Source organism: Gekko japonicus, unplaced genomic scaffold, assembly GCF_001447785.1.
Source record: "Gekko japonicus isolate JY-2015 unplaced genomic scaffold, Gekko_japonicus_V1.1 scaffold2978, whole genome shotgun sequence".
NCBI classification, from domain to species: domain Eukaryota; kingdom Metazoa; phylum Chordata; class Lepidosauria; order Squamata; family Gekkonidae; genus Gekko; species Gekko japonicus.
In genome coordinates this window covers 67474-83833 of record NW_015165913.1, presented here as the reverse complement: position 1 = coordinate 83833, position 16360 = coordinate 67474, and positions in this window count along the sequence as shown.

The following is a 16360-nucleotide window of genomic DNA, read 5'->3' as shown; positions in this document are numbered from 1 at the left end:
CACTGAGATGCTGTAGCAAACCTGTTCTTCTTCCTGGGTGTGTGTGTGTGTGCGCTCTGCCTGCCCCCCACCCCACCCTGCCCCACACATGGGGTTCAGTCACACGCTTCTCAGTGGTTTGGGAAGGCTTCGACCAACCTCCACTTTGCTGGGAGCCCTGAGTGCGAGACACCTGGGCCAAGCAGAGTGTGTTTCTTCTCAGGATTCTAAAACCTTGGCTCGCTGAGGCTCCTTGTTTGCTAGGCAGAACCAACCCCACCCCCACCCACCCCCGTTTGCCCAGGGGCCGGCATTGAGATGTATCCAGGAAGGGACGCTTGACCGCAGGCTCCCTGGACCAGGAGGCCACCCCCAGCAGCCCCCCGCCGGCCACCGGGGGAGGGGGGGGGCGGCGGGGGGGGGGGGTTGTGCCAGGGGCCGGTGCCAGTCACGGAGAAACAGAGGCCTGAATGTGGCCATTGTGCTGGGGGCTGGTCTCGTGGCTGGCTGAGGGCCCTGCTCCCAGACAGGCGGCGGCTGAGGCTCTGCTTCTTCGGTCTGTGCCAAAGAGGGCTGCTTTGAATCTCCTGCTGTGCCTTCGGTCACTTTGAGGGCCTTTTTTCATGTGGATGAGTCACACCTGTGGAATGCTGTGGGATGCCTTTCACCTGAGAAATGCTTTGAGGAGGGTACCATGAGGATATTGAGTGCTGTGAAGGCAAAGCCCACTTTGAAAATGATACTGTGAACTGAATACACTGGGGCTGTTTTTCAGTGATATCCTTCACGTTTATTTATTTATTTATTAGACTTTTACCTCGCCCTCCCGGCGGCTTACAATAGTTTAAAACCAACATAACAATTAATACAATATAAGTATAAAACGATACAGTCAATAAAATATAAAATAAAAAGTTACTGGTTCCAATTTGATAAAGCCATACGGGTGAAACGTGGAGCATATTGAGGAGGCTGGTGGGTGATCCCATAGTTCTTCTTTTGGAACCGCCCCCTATAGTGTTCCTCTTGTGCAGTGCTCCCTCTAAGCTGAGTTAGCGTGAGCTAGCTCACAGTTTTTTAACCTCCGGCTCACAAATTTTTGTCTTCGCTCAGGAAGAGCAAACTGATTTACGCAGTAGACAAATCGCTCGCTCACCACTTTAATGCCAGTAGCTCACAAAGCAGAATTTTTGCTCACAAAACTCCACAGCTTAGAGGGAGCATTGGAACTGCTGGAGCAGATGCCTTCCGGAAACTCATTTCCCCCCTTTACACTGTGAAGCATCCTGCTCACTAGGAGAGACTGAGCACTTTGGAGTGTTTTGGACTTTGTCAGCCACGTGCAGGACTTTATGTCAAGTCAGTTATGCCCTGAGTATGAACTGCGTATTGTATGAATAACTTTGCTTAGGATTTGGAAATTGTATCAATGGTTTATTTATTTGTCTATAAATGAATTATTTGTTAATTATTATTATTTATTGATTTTTGAAATTGGTATTGACGCCAGGCACAGTTAATTTCCTTGTGACTTTCCCGATGGCTGTTTAAGATTTCTAAATCATTGTTTATTGGTGAAATCTGCTCTGAACAAATTTGAAGAGTAGGTCAGGGTGCCCCCTCCCTTACAGCCCCTTGCTTGAAGCGTCTCCTCCTCCTCCTCCTCCTCCTCCTCCACAGGTCTTTACATCGGCTGGCGCTGCCCCGAATACCTGTGGGACTGTTTCCGTGTGGGCGATGAGTCCAAATGTTTCTGCGGGCATCGGCTGAAGCAGCATCAGATCTATGTGGGTAGGTGGCTGGTGGAGGGTCCCTGGGTCACCCCGGACTTCTTCAGGATCAGGCAGAAGGCAGGCTGGCCGTGGGGCAGACCCAGCAGCCGTGAAACGTGCCGCTCCGCCTCCGGCCCATGCGACCCAGAAGTCCCCTTTTCTGCCTGGCACCTCCCCTCCCCCCCCCCCCTCTTCCTGGACTCCTTTAGCTGGAGACTTCTGGGGGGGAGGCCCTCCTCTGCCACTCAGCAGCCCTGAGCCCCCACCCCCACCCCATTCACTGGGCATGTTCACCAGGGGAGGCACGGCAGGGTGGCAGGTAGTGAAATCATATCCAGGGCTGCTGCTTTTTATAACCTTTTGCTCTCTTGGGTTTGTTTTTTGTTTTCTTTTACTTCTCTGTGAGTCACCGGAAGGGCCCCCGGGGAGGGCAAAGAGCTGGGGCGGCAGCACCGTTCCAAATCCAGTCCAGTGGACCAGCCTTCAGGGCCCCTGGGGAACCCTCGCCCTCGGCCCTGACCAAATACGGAGGGCCATTCTCTCCCCCTGCCCTTAGTTTCCCTCTTCCAAGGAAGGGATTCTGGGCTGTCAAGCTGGGGTGGGATTGGCTGGCCAGGCTGTGCAGAACGGTAGCCACAGTGGGGCATGTGGGGGCAGAGGATGCCGGATGCCCCGCAGACACACACACACACACACACACACACACCAGTGTGCCTGCCTACCCCCAACAGCAGCAGCCAGGCTGGGGGAAGAAAGGGAAGCCGCCCTGCCGCTTCTGGTCAGTTTCATTCCCTGCAGGTCAGCTGCTAGGTTTAGCCAGGGAGCAGAGGGGGAGTGAAACTGACCAGAACCGGCAGGGCCGCTTTCCATTCCTTCCCCCAGCCTCCCCAGGTCTAAGAGCTGATCAGAGGGGAGGGAAATACAATCCAGGTTTAAGAGCTGCAAATCATGTTTATTGTATTTTATTTTTTATTTGATGTTGTGTCTGCCCCACAAGGATAAAATATGCCCCCCAAGCAAAAAAAGGTCCTGGCTACGGGCCTGGTGCAGAAGGGCAGGTGTCAGGAGCACAGCCAGGGACAGAGGGACGCGCCTGCGAGGGAGACCCCCGTGCCTCCCCCCCCACCACAGGCAGAGTTGCAAGACGGTGCAGCGGGTGGAGACTGAGGCCCGGAACACAGCTAGTCCCAGAAGGCCCCTGTGCGCGTGGCACGGTTCCACTGGGCCCCCCTCTCTCCAGGTGGCCGGCTGCCTCTCCTCTCCTCTCCTCTCCTCTCCTCTCCTCTCCTCTCCTCTCCTCTCCTGCCTTGCAGAGCGCCGAGCGACCGTGCCCTGCACCCTCCCGGAGTGCAAGTGCCAGAGCTTCATGTTCATCCCGTCACGGCCGGAGGAGGTGGGCGAATTCTGGCTGCAGAGGCGAACTGGCTTCGATCCCACCGCGTGGCGCGCCCGTTGCCGCTGCAAGCATACTCACGAGGAGCACGCGCCGCTCGGATCCCGCACCTGCGGGGCCCCAGGTGGGTGTGTTGTGGCCGCTGCCGGGCGCCTCCCTCCCCCCGGAACTGGAGGGGTCTGTGAAGACTCTGGGTGGGGCGGGCGGAGGGGGCGGCACAAGGCGACGGGAAAGAGAACGGCCAGTTTTTAGAAGGAACACAGGGAAGGCCTCTTACACAATGATTTGTTTCGCTGAAATATTTGTAAACGGAATGCTTTAAAAGCATGAAATGCTGCACCCCATAACCACTGAATAGGGAGGCACAGAGAAAAGTCCAACAGTCTTGTCTTTGTGGTCGGCTGTGTTGGTCTGAAGCCATAGAACAAAGTCCGAGTCCAGTCGGGCACCTTTAAGACCGACAAAGTCTAATTCTGAGCATAAGCTTCCGTGTGCGTGCGTGCGTGCTTCTTCAGATACATTGACACAGACTTCCTGAAGCCTTACTTATCAGTAGAGGTGAGGGTCGTTGCCAGGTGTCAGACCCCTGGTCGACTTACTCTCAACAACACTCTCTTTGGCAGTGATATGTTTATTGAATTATAAGCAAGATCCAGATCATAACGGTACCGTGTCAGAACTGAAGATTTCAGTTCTTCAGTCCTGGATCCCTTCCTGGATCCCTTCCAGTCTGGCTTTCGCCCGGGTCACGGGACGGAGACGGCGTTGGTCGCCTTGACTGACAATCTCCAAAGGCATCTGGATCAAGGCGGTGTGGCGCCATTGCTGTTGTTAGATCTGTCGGCTGTATTTGATACGGTCGACCATCAGCTGTTGACCCACCACCTTGCCGACGTGGGGATTTAGGGGCTTGCCCTTCAATGGTTTGCCTCTTTTCTCCAAGGTCGTGGACAGAGGGTGGCGATCGGGGATCAACGGTCCCGGAGGCATCCTCTTGAGTGTGGGGTGCCTCAGGGGGCAGTGCTGTCCCCAATACTATTTAACATCTACATGCGCCCCCTCGCCCAGATTGCCCGGAGCTATGGGCTTGGGTGTCATCAATATGCAGATGACACCCAGCTCTATCTGATGCTGGGCGACCAGTTGGACTCCAGTCCTGATGACCTTCATAGGGCGTTGCAAGCCGTGGCTGGTTGGCTCAGGCTGAGCCGGCTGAAACTAAACCCAGTGAAGACAGAGGTCCTGGGCCTGAGTCAGATCAGTTTGGGGTTGGGGCTCCCTCTCCCGACCTTCGACAGGGTGCCTTTGGTGCCAGCACCGAGGGTTAGGAGTTTGGGGGTGCTCCTGGACTCCTCTTTAATGATGGAGGTCCAGGTGGCAGCCACTGTCAAGTCAGCCTTCTACCATCTTTGGCTGGCTTGGCAGTTGGTTCCATACCTGGATCGTGATGACCTGGCCACAGTGATCCATGCGACGGTCACCTCGAGGTTGGACTACTGCAACGCTCTCTACGTGGGGCTGCCTTTGTTGCAGATCCTGAAGCTGCAGCTAGTGCAGAATGCAGCAGCCAGGCTGCTGATGGGTCTCACTAGTTGGGAAAATATCCAGCCTGTGCTGAAGGCGCTGCACTGGCTGCCAATAGCGTACCAGGTCCGCTTCAAAGTGCTGGTTCTTACCTTTAAAGCCCTATATGGCCAGGGTCCGGCTTACCTGAGGGACCGCCTTTCCCCATATGTTCCCCCAAGGGCACTACGGTCAGGGGGGCAACATCTGTTGGTTATCCCAGCCCCCAAGGTAGTTAAATATGCTGAAACCAGGGCCAGGGCTTTTTCGGTGGCGGCCCCTTCCTGGTGGAACGAGCTCCTGGAGGAGATCAGGGCCCTGCGAGGCCTTATGCAGTTCCACAGGGCCTGTAAGACGGAGCTCTTCCGCCAGGCTTTCGAGTAGGGGCTGCCACCGCCATTGTACCACCACCGTATTAGCATCATGAGGCGCACTGGCCCTGGCATGGGGAGGACAGTTATAGCGTAACATCAATTGAGCAGACACAATTGTGTTTACTCGGAGTGTGTTATTGTTATTGACATTTTATTATGGAATTGATATGGTCTGTTGGGCACCGACTTTTAACTGTTTTATAGGTAATGATTGTTTATTGTTTTATTGTTTTATGTATGGCCTTTGCCTCTATGTTTGCCGCTCTGAGCCCATGTTGGAAGGGCGGGATATAAATTTAATTAATAAATAAAATAAATAAATAAGATTTTGGTGGGTACAATCACAGATATAGGTAAGTCAAATGAGACCCCTCCTAATGGCCACTCATTACGCCACATCCATCCCGCCTAGCCATACCGTTCCTACCCCCCTTCCACCCGGGAAATATACGACCCCATTATCCACATGAGCAAGCTGTCACCAAAAGTTTTAAGGACGTTCCTCTGGGAGACAGGAAGGCTTCTTCGGAAGAGTTACGGCCTCTGCACTCCCCCCCCCCACCTAAGGAATTCTCTCCACCCTGCATTCATGGCAAACTGAGCAGAGCGATGTTTGACACCAGGAAGGCAAGAGGCCTAAGAACAAAGTGGCAGCTTTAAGAACAACAGAGTTTAATGCCGGGTATCAGGTTTTCTGTGCCTGCACCCTGCTTCAGAATTAAATACCCAGAATAAATCTTTGTTGGTCTTAAAGGTGCCACTGGACTCAGACTTTGCCCTATTGCTTCAGACCGACATGGCGAGTCGACCCTCCTGAATCTATCAACATGCATAAGTAACGGAGCAATAAGTATAGCTGAGATTGGATTAAAGCAATTGGTAAGACCTGTGAATAGCAGCAAATTAGCATACAAGTAAAAGAGTTTGTTTAGTTATTATCAGATTTATACCCCGCCTTCCCAGCCGAGGCCGGCTCAGATGTGAGAACAAAGTTTAAGTCCAGTGGCACCTTTAAGACCAACAAAGTTTAATTCTGGGTATAAACGGGAACTGAATGACTTAGCATGTGTAGATTGTTGGACTTAGCAGAGTGCTTGAAGTGCAGTGGAAATAATGGGTTTAGCTTATAATAAAAAGTTTACTAAAAGAAAAATTAGGGAAGGGTTATATGGGAAGAAAAATAGCTACAGCCTAACTCAACTTTCTAGTTCTAACTCCATCTTGTTGTCTTCTACTCTTCCAACTCTATGGACGAAAGAGAGGAAGTGTACCCCCAAAGCTCCACCCCTGGTGTACATGCCAAAAGACATGTCCTGTTCTCCAATATATTAATTACCAAGTCTTAAGGTCTTCTCATTAAGATGAAGACCTCCCCTTCTTTGGTGGGAAGATTCTCCTCTTCACCTAACTGGCCCTATGCTAACGAGCTAATATTAACATACAGAAGTTTCAGCTTAACTCTTTCATGACTGAAGGATGACAATTGAAAAACCTAACACCCCTTCTCAAGTGTCATATACTGAAGTCACAAAGGTTCAGTTTCTTATGCAGGTACTTGAACTTCCCTTTGGGGACTGGCTTAAGGACTATGTCAGCGACGATCCCTTCTGAAGGACAGGACTTGAGTTCCGTCAGTCCTTGTTGCTGCATCTCTTGCACAAAATGCTGTTAGACAGCAATATGCTTGCTTCTTGCTTTGATGCTTTCACCCTTGGATGACCTGTGCACACCTGATTGACTTCAAATGAGATTATTTGCTTAGGCACATCCGCACCCAAGTCTTTCAGTAGACAGATGATCCATTCAAGTTCACTGCACACACTTGAAGAAGATATGTATGTTCAGCCTCCATTGTTGATTTGGCAACTACTACTACTCTCTTCAGGCTCTCTTCAGAGAACAGGTAGCCACTGGGTGACTTGTAGTCAGTTTTGTTTTCACCCCAGAGTCTATGTATCCAGCCACTCCTGAGATCTTAAGTTTCAGGTCAGCTTTTCCTTTGAGATATCTAGACAGCCTCTTTACAGCATTCCAATCATAGCAATTTGGTGAATTTGTCTTTCTGCACAAGATTACAACAGCTGCAGAAATGTCAGGTCTAGACACTCTACTCAGATAGAGAAGTTTGCCAATTGCCTCTCTGAATTGTTGATTGCTCTCAGGTAACATCATTAAGGTTGAGGTAAGCTGGTTCAAGTGGAGCAGTAACTGCTTTAGCAAACTCATCAAGGCCCACAATTTTGTGCCTTTGGTTCAGGAGGAAACTTCCATTCTCAGTCCTCTCAGTTTGTATTCCAAGGTAATGATTCACGTCTCCCAGCTGTTTTACTTCTACCACTTTGTTCAGGTTCTCAATTATTTCTTGCACATCTTTTTGGAGAAAGTAATATTGCCAATATGTACCTTCCAGTTTTGGTCCTAAAATTACAAGTACAATCACCTTGTCAGGGCCAATGTAACATCAATATGTATCAATATGTATCAGACTGTATCTCCAAGATATGTAACTGCCACTGAAACAAGGCCAGATCCATTTGTGGCCTCACATATCGTTTTGTGCCATTCAATTCCAGATTGGAACATTCCTATTTCGGTCCTATATCAATTGTCTACTGCCTTATAAGTTATAAGTGTAACAGGGGCTTTTTTGCATGTTGTATTCTGTACTATTTGATCCCTGAAGAAGGCTCTTTTGAGCTGAAACGCGTCAGGTCATAGTATTGTTCCTTTTCTGCCTTTGTCACTTTGACTACATTATGAGGCTTTACTTGGATGTGATGATCCCACACCAATAATGCATTCTGTCACCTCACTTCAAAATTGGGTGCTCCTTTGATCCAAACCTGGGCTTATCAGCACTAATGCAAGGGGTGGGGAGGGCAGGAACCCTTGCATTAGTGCTGATAAGCCCATGTGCTGCCACCCCGCCCTCCCATGCCTGAAGGACATTTCCTGACATGCCTTTGGAGGTGCATCCACCCTCCACTGGGACCTTGGTGCTACAGCAGAGACAAATGGGTTTCCTCCAGCAAGGATGCATCCCCAAGCACCACACTGTGATGAGGCAGGCAGTGGCCGGGGGGGGGGGAGCTGAAAAGTGACACAGACGATGAGGCTCACTTTTTGCTGTGTGAGCAGCACCACAGGGAGAAATACAAAACACAAACATTGGGGTGAAAAGAGATGGAGTTGTAGGGCTTCTAGGAAAACTAGTAAGTCTCCCAGGCCAGGATGGTGTGCACCTGAAGGGTTCTTCACGAGTTCAAATGGGAGACAGTTGATCTACCAACCAGTATATGTAACTTGCTGCTAAAACTGGCCTCCATGCCAGAGGACCAGAAAGTAGCAAAAGTCAGATCAGTTTTTCAAAAGGGATCCAGAGGCGATCCAGGGCATTATGGGTTAGTTAGAGTAACATCTGTTCCAGGTAAATTAGTAGAATATTATTAAAGAGAGACTTATTAAGCACATTATTAAGAGTCTTATTGACAGCAGCACATGTGAAAGGGATCTGGGTGTTCTGGTTGATCACAAGCTAAACATGAGCCTGCAGTGCGATGTGGCTGCGAAGAAAGCTAAGGCAATCTTAGGAGGCATTCACAGAAGCCTTGTGTCCAGATCACGGGAGGTGGTCGTTCCGCTCTCTTCTGCTATGGTCAGGGGCCTCACCTGGAGTCCTGTGTCCAGTTTTGAGCACCACATTTTAGGAAGGATGTTAACAAGAAAAGGGCAACCAGGATGGTGAGAGGGTTGGAATCCAAGTCTTACGAGGAAAGGCTGAAAGAGTTGGGTCTGTTTAGCCTGGGAAAGAGAAGGCTTCGAGGGGACATGATTGCAGTCTTCAAGTATTTGAAGGGCTGTCATGTAGAAGATGGAGCAGATCTATTCTCTCTTGCTCCGGATTGCAAGACTAGATCTAATGGGTGGAAATTACGAGGGAGTCGTTACCAGCTAAATATCAGGAGAAACTTCCTAACTGTAAGAGAGTGATTGAGCAGTGGAACAGTCTGCCTCGGGAGGTGGTGGATGCTCCTTCGCTGGATGTTTTCAAGCGGAGGCTGGATGACCATCTTTTGGGTATGTTGTAGGTATGTAGGGCCCTCTTTCGGCTCTGCTCCTGCAGAGTGCAAAGGGTTGGACTAGATGACCTGCAAGGTCCCTTCCAACTCTAACGTTCTATGATTCTATGACATTGAGGAACAAGCCTCCTGAGAGGAAATCAGCATGGCTTCTGCCAAGGGAAGTCCTGCCTTACCAACCTTTTGGAGTTCTTTGAGCAGGTTAACAAGTGCGGGGAGAAGGGCGATTTGGTAGAAATCATGTAGAAATCATGTAGTCGTATACAGTCCAGAGGATCCAAACCTTTACAAAGTAGTCTGTCCATTATGATCTTCCGTGGAGGTCCTGCTGGATGTGCCCCCGCCTTCAAAGGTGAGGTGGGATGGCCAGAGACGGGGCCTTTTCTTTCATGGCGCCTTGGCCCTGGAACTTCTCACGGCAGCTTACTTGAATTCTTTTAGGCAACAAAGATTTTCCTGTTTGCTGAGATGATTTTTTGTGTGCATTTTTAAGAGTCTTGCCTAGGAGTATGTTCTTCTGTTGCGCTACCTGAATGCTTGTTTTAAGGATAAGAATGTTCATTTTATATGATTTTTAAAAAAAACAAACGTGTGGCTGCATTCCCGCCCAGGTTCCAACCCACCTTGGAGGTTACCCACTCAAAGGCTGTTGTTATTCGTAAGCCACCTTGAGCTGGTTTTCTGGAAAGGCCTGTTCGAAATAAAGCAATACATAAATAAAATCAATATATTCAAATAAAGGAACGGGTAGCCCAGCCCCCCAATAAGTAGGTCCTCCTCCAATTCCAGCAGGGCTTGCCCCCAAGTCAGCATGCATGGGATCATAACCCTAGGCCTGCTGCTGACCCCGTGAGTGAGTGAGTGAGTGAGTTCCCTCCATTGGGGTGCTGTCAGGCTCCTTAGTCAGTCCACACCACACAGGGCTTCATAAGAAAAGATAAGTGTTTATTGGTAGATCCAGTACTAAAGAACACGTGTACAGCTTGTGTCAGGAATGGCTGTCAATATAAGGGCCTCTGACTTCTAGTGAAATCAAACATTCCCCCTGTAAGCATAAGCCAATGGTTATAGCTCATGCGCATGCCAAAGCAAGCGGGCAGAGCAGTGAAGCCATTAACTTTCCCAGCCGTGGAAGCAGTAGCTGGAACATCTGCAAGGTCAAGCATAAGATAGCATACAGTAGCGCTGGGCAGGGTAGAGCTGAGAACGAGAAGGAGGACACCCCCTCCCCACATTCCAGATCCATGACAGGGCTACCTGACAGGTGCCCCTCGAGGACTGACGCCCCCTCCTCCCTCCACCCTCCAGGCTGCTCCTGCATGGCGTTCACCTCCAGCTTCCTGTGTGCGGCCTGCGATCGGCGCTGGGAAGAGCACGAGACCTTCTTTGAGTCAGAGGAGACGCGCCGCAAAGGCGGACGGCCATATGGTATGGGCCCAACTGAGAGCTGCTGCTGCTGCTGAGAAAAGCCACCCTGGCCTCCCCCTTGGAAACACACTGCATGCCTTCTGAACACATGAAGCCGCCCAGTCAGGACGCTTGTCCAAGCAGCCGCCTGCCGTGGCTCTCTCCCGCCAGCCCCAGCACCCCCCCTCTCCCCCAGAGGCAGCAGCGGGGCCCTGGGTCCTGTGGGCCCTCCGTCCCCCCTTTGCAAGCCAAGCCCCCCCCCCCCACTCGCTCACACCTGTGCCCACGGCAGGTGGCCAGGGCGCGAAAGACGTCTCCAGCTGCCTCCTCTGGTGGGGGGAGTGAGGGGGCAGGCAGGGCCAAGGGCTTTTCCCCCATGACTGGGGCCTCCCACTGGGCGGGAAGGTGGACCTGTGCAGGGGTGGGGCGGAACTTGCACAAGGGAGGAGCAGGCTCCAAGAGGGGGCAGGGAGGAGCGCTCGGCCTCACCTCGCCCTGAGGCCAGAGAGGGGCTCTTGGGCATTTATTCCAGGCTGCGGCACTTCAGGCAGGGGTCCCCGAGAGGGGAGAACACCTTCCTGCCAGCTAGTCCCCTTTTGCTGGCCAGGCCCTGCCTCTCCCCCACCCCCCACCCCCGTTGGGCCTCTGCCCCAGAGGAAGCTTCACCAGGTCTTATCCCCAAGCACGGCCCGTTTGTTTAGAGGCATCCCAGCAGACCAGCCCCTGAAGCTCTGAGCTCCTTGGGGCAGCTGCTCCCCGGCCTTGAATGCCACCCCCCCGCAGCCTGGCCGAGGACGTCCCTGGGCAAAGCATCATGCCAACTGGCCAAGCAGGTTCTTAACGTGGGCTAGAGCTGACAGTTGGGCCCGCAGGTGTGAGGGAGGCTTCCTTTGGGCCTCCCTCGAAGATGGCCCTCTGTGCCTCCTCCTGTCATTGCCTCGGCTCTGGACCCAAGCGCTGACCCAGAGGGCACCCTCCTTCCTGGGCTTCTGGGCCAGAAGGCCCCCCCATCCCACACCTGCCTCTCTTTCCCCAGGAGAGGCCTACTTGCCCTTTGTCGAGATGCCCGAGCTGCGCAACGCCGTGCTGACAGGGCGGTCAGAGGACAACTCCGCCTACCAGGCCCTCCAGGCCCGGGGTCTGCCTGCCCCCTCTGGCTCATGCGCTCTGCCTCTTCCCCCCTCAGGGCCCCCCCGACGGATAGTGGACAAAGACGACAAGAAGGCCTGAGCAGGGCGGCCGGCCCCCAAGGGGAGCAGCGGTGGCAGGAGGCCATTAAAGGGACTGTGGCTTGGGACCGGCCTCCGGGTGTTTGTGTGTGTGTGCGGGTGACGGCACTCGCAGTGACCACGTTTTCATGGCTCAGGTGGGGTGTCACCTGACGCTGCCACCACTCTGGTTCCAGGCTCCCTTGAGAAGGCCCAGAGCACCCTCCCAAGACCTTCAGACCTCCCTTTTGGCCGAATAACAGGCGTGAGGACCAGGCAGAGTGAAACAAGGAAAATAGTTTATTGTATAGGAGGGTCAAACAACAAGGTGCAGAATAATAACAGTAAGTGGGTGAAAAGAAAAGAAACCAAATGCCCTAACGCGTCTAAACACATACTGTCCCTAGCTCACTATCTCAAGTGACACTAGACTACTCACCCTTCCCTCAGGATGAGGGTCCCTCCCCTGCAGCAGCCTTCCTTCTGGCTCTGCCCTCTGGGAGGAAGAACAGCTTCTGCTCTGGCACCAGCCCTTTTGCTCCCCACCCCTCTTCTTCCCTATTGGTCAATTTTGGCTCCAAAACCTCTCAGGGGCTTCTGGGAGTTGTAGGCCCAGCCTCACCTACTGCTAGCCAGGCTCCCTGGGCCCAGTAGGCCTCTGGTGGCACAGCCCAGACCATGACACACGTCGATTCTGGTTCTGGCACGTGGGCTCCGTGAGCGGTCAGTGAGGGCCATGTTAAGAAAACCCCGTGCTGGGTTATGTGCCGCGGTTACAGAGGAAGTCCGAGGCGATTTCTACTCCTCCCCTTCTGGAGTGATTCAAGCCAACACCTTCCCTTCACAACACACACAAAAATAAGTCTCTGGTCTCTTCTTTCAAAGGGCTCAGTGGTTTGGCGGATAAGGCGTGGAACATAACAAGTTGCCAGTTATTTAAAGCAAGGAATGGCAGAACTCTGCTTTAGCACAGTCACAGTTTCACACACCCACGGCTTGCCTGCGCGGACAGGGTGCTTCTGTCGGAGAGAAGGGATGGTTTCCGCTGGGACTCCTCCTTCAGCCCAAGCCTCTCGCAGCCTGCTGGAACGGTGCCGCCAGGCTTGTCTCTTGGGTTCCTTCCCCCCGCAGGGTCCTAACCGGCTGTCCCCCTTTGGGAATCCAGGACACACACACACACACACACACACACCCTGGCTGCAGCAGTCCTGCCTCTCCACTGGCCCCAGGGCCACGCAAGTGCCTCTCCCACGGAGGCCCTGAGAGCTCTTTTTCTCTCTCAGCCACCTCACTACTCTCCTGGTAGGGCCCCCCCCCCTCCAGTTTCGCTTTCACAAACATCAAATAATGCACTTTCAATCCACTTTGCAGCTGGATTTTTTCTATGTGAAAGGGCAAGATCCAGTTGCAACGGTCACTGGACTGAAGCGGCATTGTTCAGCATGTGTGAAAGTGCCCCCCCATCTCTTCCCCCCAAAACCCCCTTTGACAGACTTTCCCTCCACTTTGCCCTCCACCCCCCAGCCTCTCATTGGCTGATGCCACTGCATATTTTGCATCCTCCCCCTGCAGGCAGGGATTGGCTGAGATGCGGAGGGGGGGGTTTGCCCCACAGAAGTGCAGAGGCAGAGCTCTCCTGCCCCAGCATGCAGCACTTTTCCGCAGGAGCCCTCAGGGCTAACGCTGGCATCATCGCAGGCCCTCTGCCTGCCACCTGGGGGCTCTAGAGAGAGTCTGTGGTCCTCCGAGGCCAGGCGTTGGCAGCAGCAGCGTGGACAATTTTAAGTCTGCAGGTAGCCAATCGGGAGGCTCCTCTGAGCAGCCAATGATGAAGCCCCTGCATGCCTGGGGCACCCGGCAAGCCCCCCCCCCCCGCTGGATCAGAGGGCAGAAGAATCTGGGGCCTCTCCCGACCCCCATCAGTGCCAGAGGCTGCTACTGCTTCCACGCCAGACCCCTTCCCATCCCGAATGGTGCATCCTATACATAAATGCAGGGAAAGCACACCCAGGGGTCGTTTCGTAGAAAAAGAGGTGCAGGAGCTCATTAGCATGACTTATTTGCATATGCCACACCCCCTGACATCGCTGGAAGTGTGTCAGAAGGCAACACCCACCGCTCAGGCTCCACTGGACTCTTTTGGATGGCTAGCTATTGGGGGGGGGGAGGTGCAGATCTGTCCTCACAGAGGAGGGAGCAGGGGGTGGGGCTTGTTGCATGTGCCCGCCCCCTGGGCTCTTTACTGCCGGAGCTCCGCTCCTGTGCGCTCCTGCAGGAAATGACCCCTGAGCACACCCCTCGCCTGCCAGGCCTGGGTGCCCACACAGGAGCATGACACCTCTGGAGCTGGCCTGCCTCTCCCTTGCCAAGAGGGCCAGCCTCTCTTCCTGAGGTGGGCTTGGAATGCCCCTCTCTGCACACACCTGCCAGGGCCCTGGACGTCCTGCCACTGGTGGGCTGATTCTCTTTGGTCTTGTTTCATTTCCCCACAACAAAATGGTCAGAGCAGTCAAACAGTCATGGGGGGTGGGGTTAAGGTGCAAAAGAGTGGTATGGCATGTTTGGAATGGTTGCATCACTAGCTTCCAGATCTATCATTAAACTCACCAGAGATAAAGTGGACACAAAACAGTAGAAGCTTTAGTTGTTGTAAAAAAGCCTTCACCAGGGTGCCGGTGGGGGCCCCCCCCCCCCCCCCGTATCAACGTGTGCCCATAGTTAGGATCGAAACTGGTGATTAGCACCCAAGAAACTGTAAACCGCCCAGAGACCCCTACGGGGGTTTGGGCGGTATATCAAGTCGAAGGATAAATAAATAAATAAAAATAAGTAGATTTCCTGTGCCATATGGCCATGTTCTTGGAGTCAGCCCAGCAGCGGCCCCACCTCATTTCCTGAGGCTGCGCGTGGAGGGCCAGAGAGCCACTTGCGCTCGTGTGCGGACGGGAGGTGAGTGCCGTGGGGAAGCACAGAAGCCGCCCCCCCCCCCCCCGGACGGGGGGGAGGGGGCAGAGGTCCATCTGGGGCACACAGCTAAACCCCCCCCCCTCACCGTGAAGCAGGTGCCCTGCAAACTGTTGGCAGAATTTAAATATGCCAAGGAGCAGAACTCAAGCGGCTGGAAGAATAAAGAGTTTTATTTAGAAGAGAAACAGCTGTGTAGAGAGGAGAGGAGAGAGAAGGTTCCAGCTGTCTAACCATCCAACCCTGTGAGGAGGAGCCACCAGGGAGGGGAGTGGGCTCAAAAAGAGGACGTCTCCAGTGAGGAGGCAGGAGGGGATCCTTTGGAAAGACCAGGAAGTCAAGTTCAAGGTGGTGGTATTGACCTTTAAAGCCCTGTGTGGTCTGGGACCAACATACCTGCAGGACCATCCCCCCCCCCCCCAAGAGCGTTACGCTCAGCAGATCGACACTCGCTGGTGGCCCCTCCCTGGCCATAAGGACTTCCACGGAGCCTCGACCAGAGCCAGCGCCTTTTCGGCCCTGGCTCCGGCCTGGTGGAGCCCTCTCCCAAGTAAGAGCAGGCCCCTGCAGGACTGGTTACAGTTCCGCTGGGCCTGTAAAACGGAGTTGTTCCGCTAGGTTTACCCTGTTGCCACCCGTGTGTGGTGGGCAGGGATGGGGGTGACAGGGGCCCCCGTAGCCGTAGAGCCATAGAGGCTTGGTGACTCCTAGGGCGTCACAGTCGAGTTGTGACGTTGCTTCTGGGGATCCCCCAGAAGTGACCGTGTGCCCTTGGAGTGTGATGCCATCTATCCAGCCAGTTCTCCCCCCCAACACCAACACCACCTTGCCAAGAGGCAGCAGAACACAAGAACATCAGAGAAGCCAGTGTTGGATCAGGCCAATGGCCCCTCCAGTCCAACACTCTGTGTCACACAGTGGCCAGAAATACCAGGTGCCCTCAGGAGGTCCAGCAGTGGGGCCAGATGACACTAGAAGCCCTCCCACTGTTGCCCCTGCCAAGCACCAAGAAGACAGAGCATCCCTTGTCCCAGAGCCCCTAGCTATACCTTGTGGCTAACAGGGGCCACTGATGGACCTCTGCTCCATATGCTTATCTAATTCCATTTTGAAGCCGTCCATGCTTGTAGCCGCCACCACTTCCTGTGGCAGTGAATTCCAAGTGTGAATCCCTCTTTGGGTGAAGAAGGACTTCCTTTTATCCGTTCTAACCCGACCGCTCAGCAATTTCATGGAGTGCCCACGAGGAGTTCTTGCATTGTGAGAAAGGGAGGAAAGGACCTCTCTCTCTCTCTACCTGCTCTATCCCATGCATAACCTTATAAACCTCGATCACGTCACCCCTCAGCCGTCGTTTCTCCGAGCGCTCTAGCCGTTCTTCTTTCTAGGGAAAGTGTTCCATCCCTTTTATCGTTTCCCCAAGGCTACCGTATCCCTTTTCGAGAGAGGCTGGGAGGCCACCGCGGCGTGGCACGTCCCGTCAGGCTCCCGACGCCGACCTCCGTCCGGGAGGGGGCGCGAGCTCGCGGGCGGAGCCGCCTGGCCGCGCTCGCCCTCCGCCGCCTCCTTCCGCCGGGCCCGCGGCTCCTCCCACGAGCCGGCGAGTTCGAGGCCGGCGCCG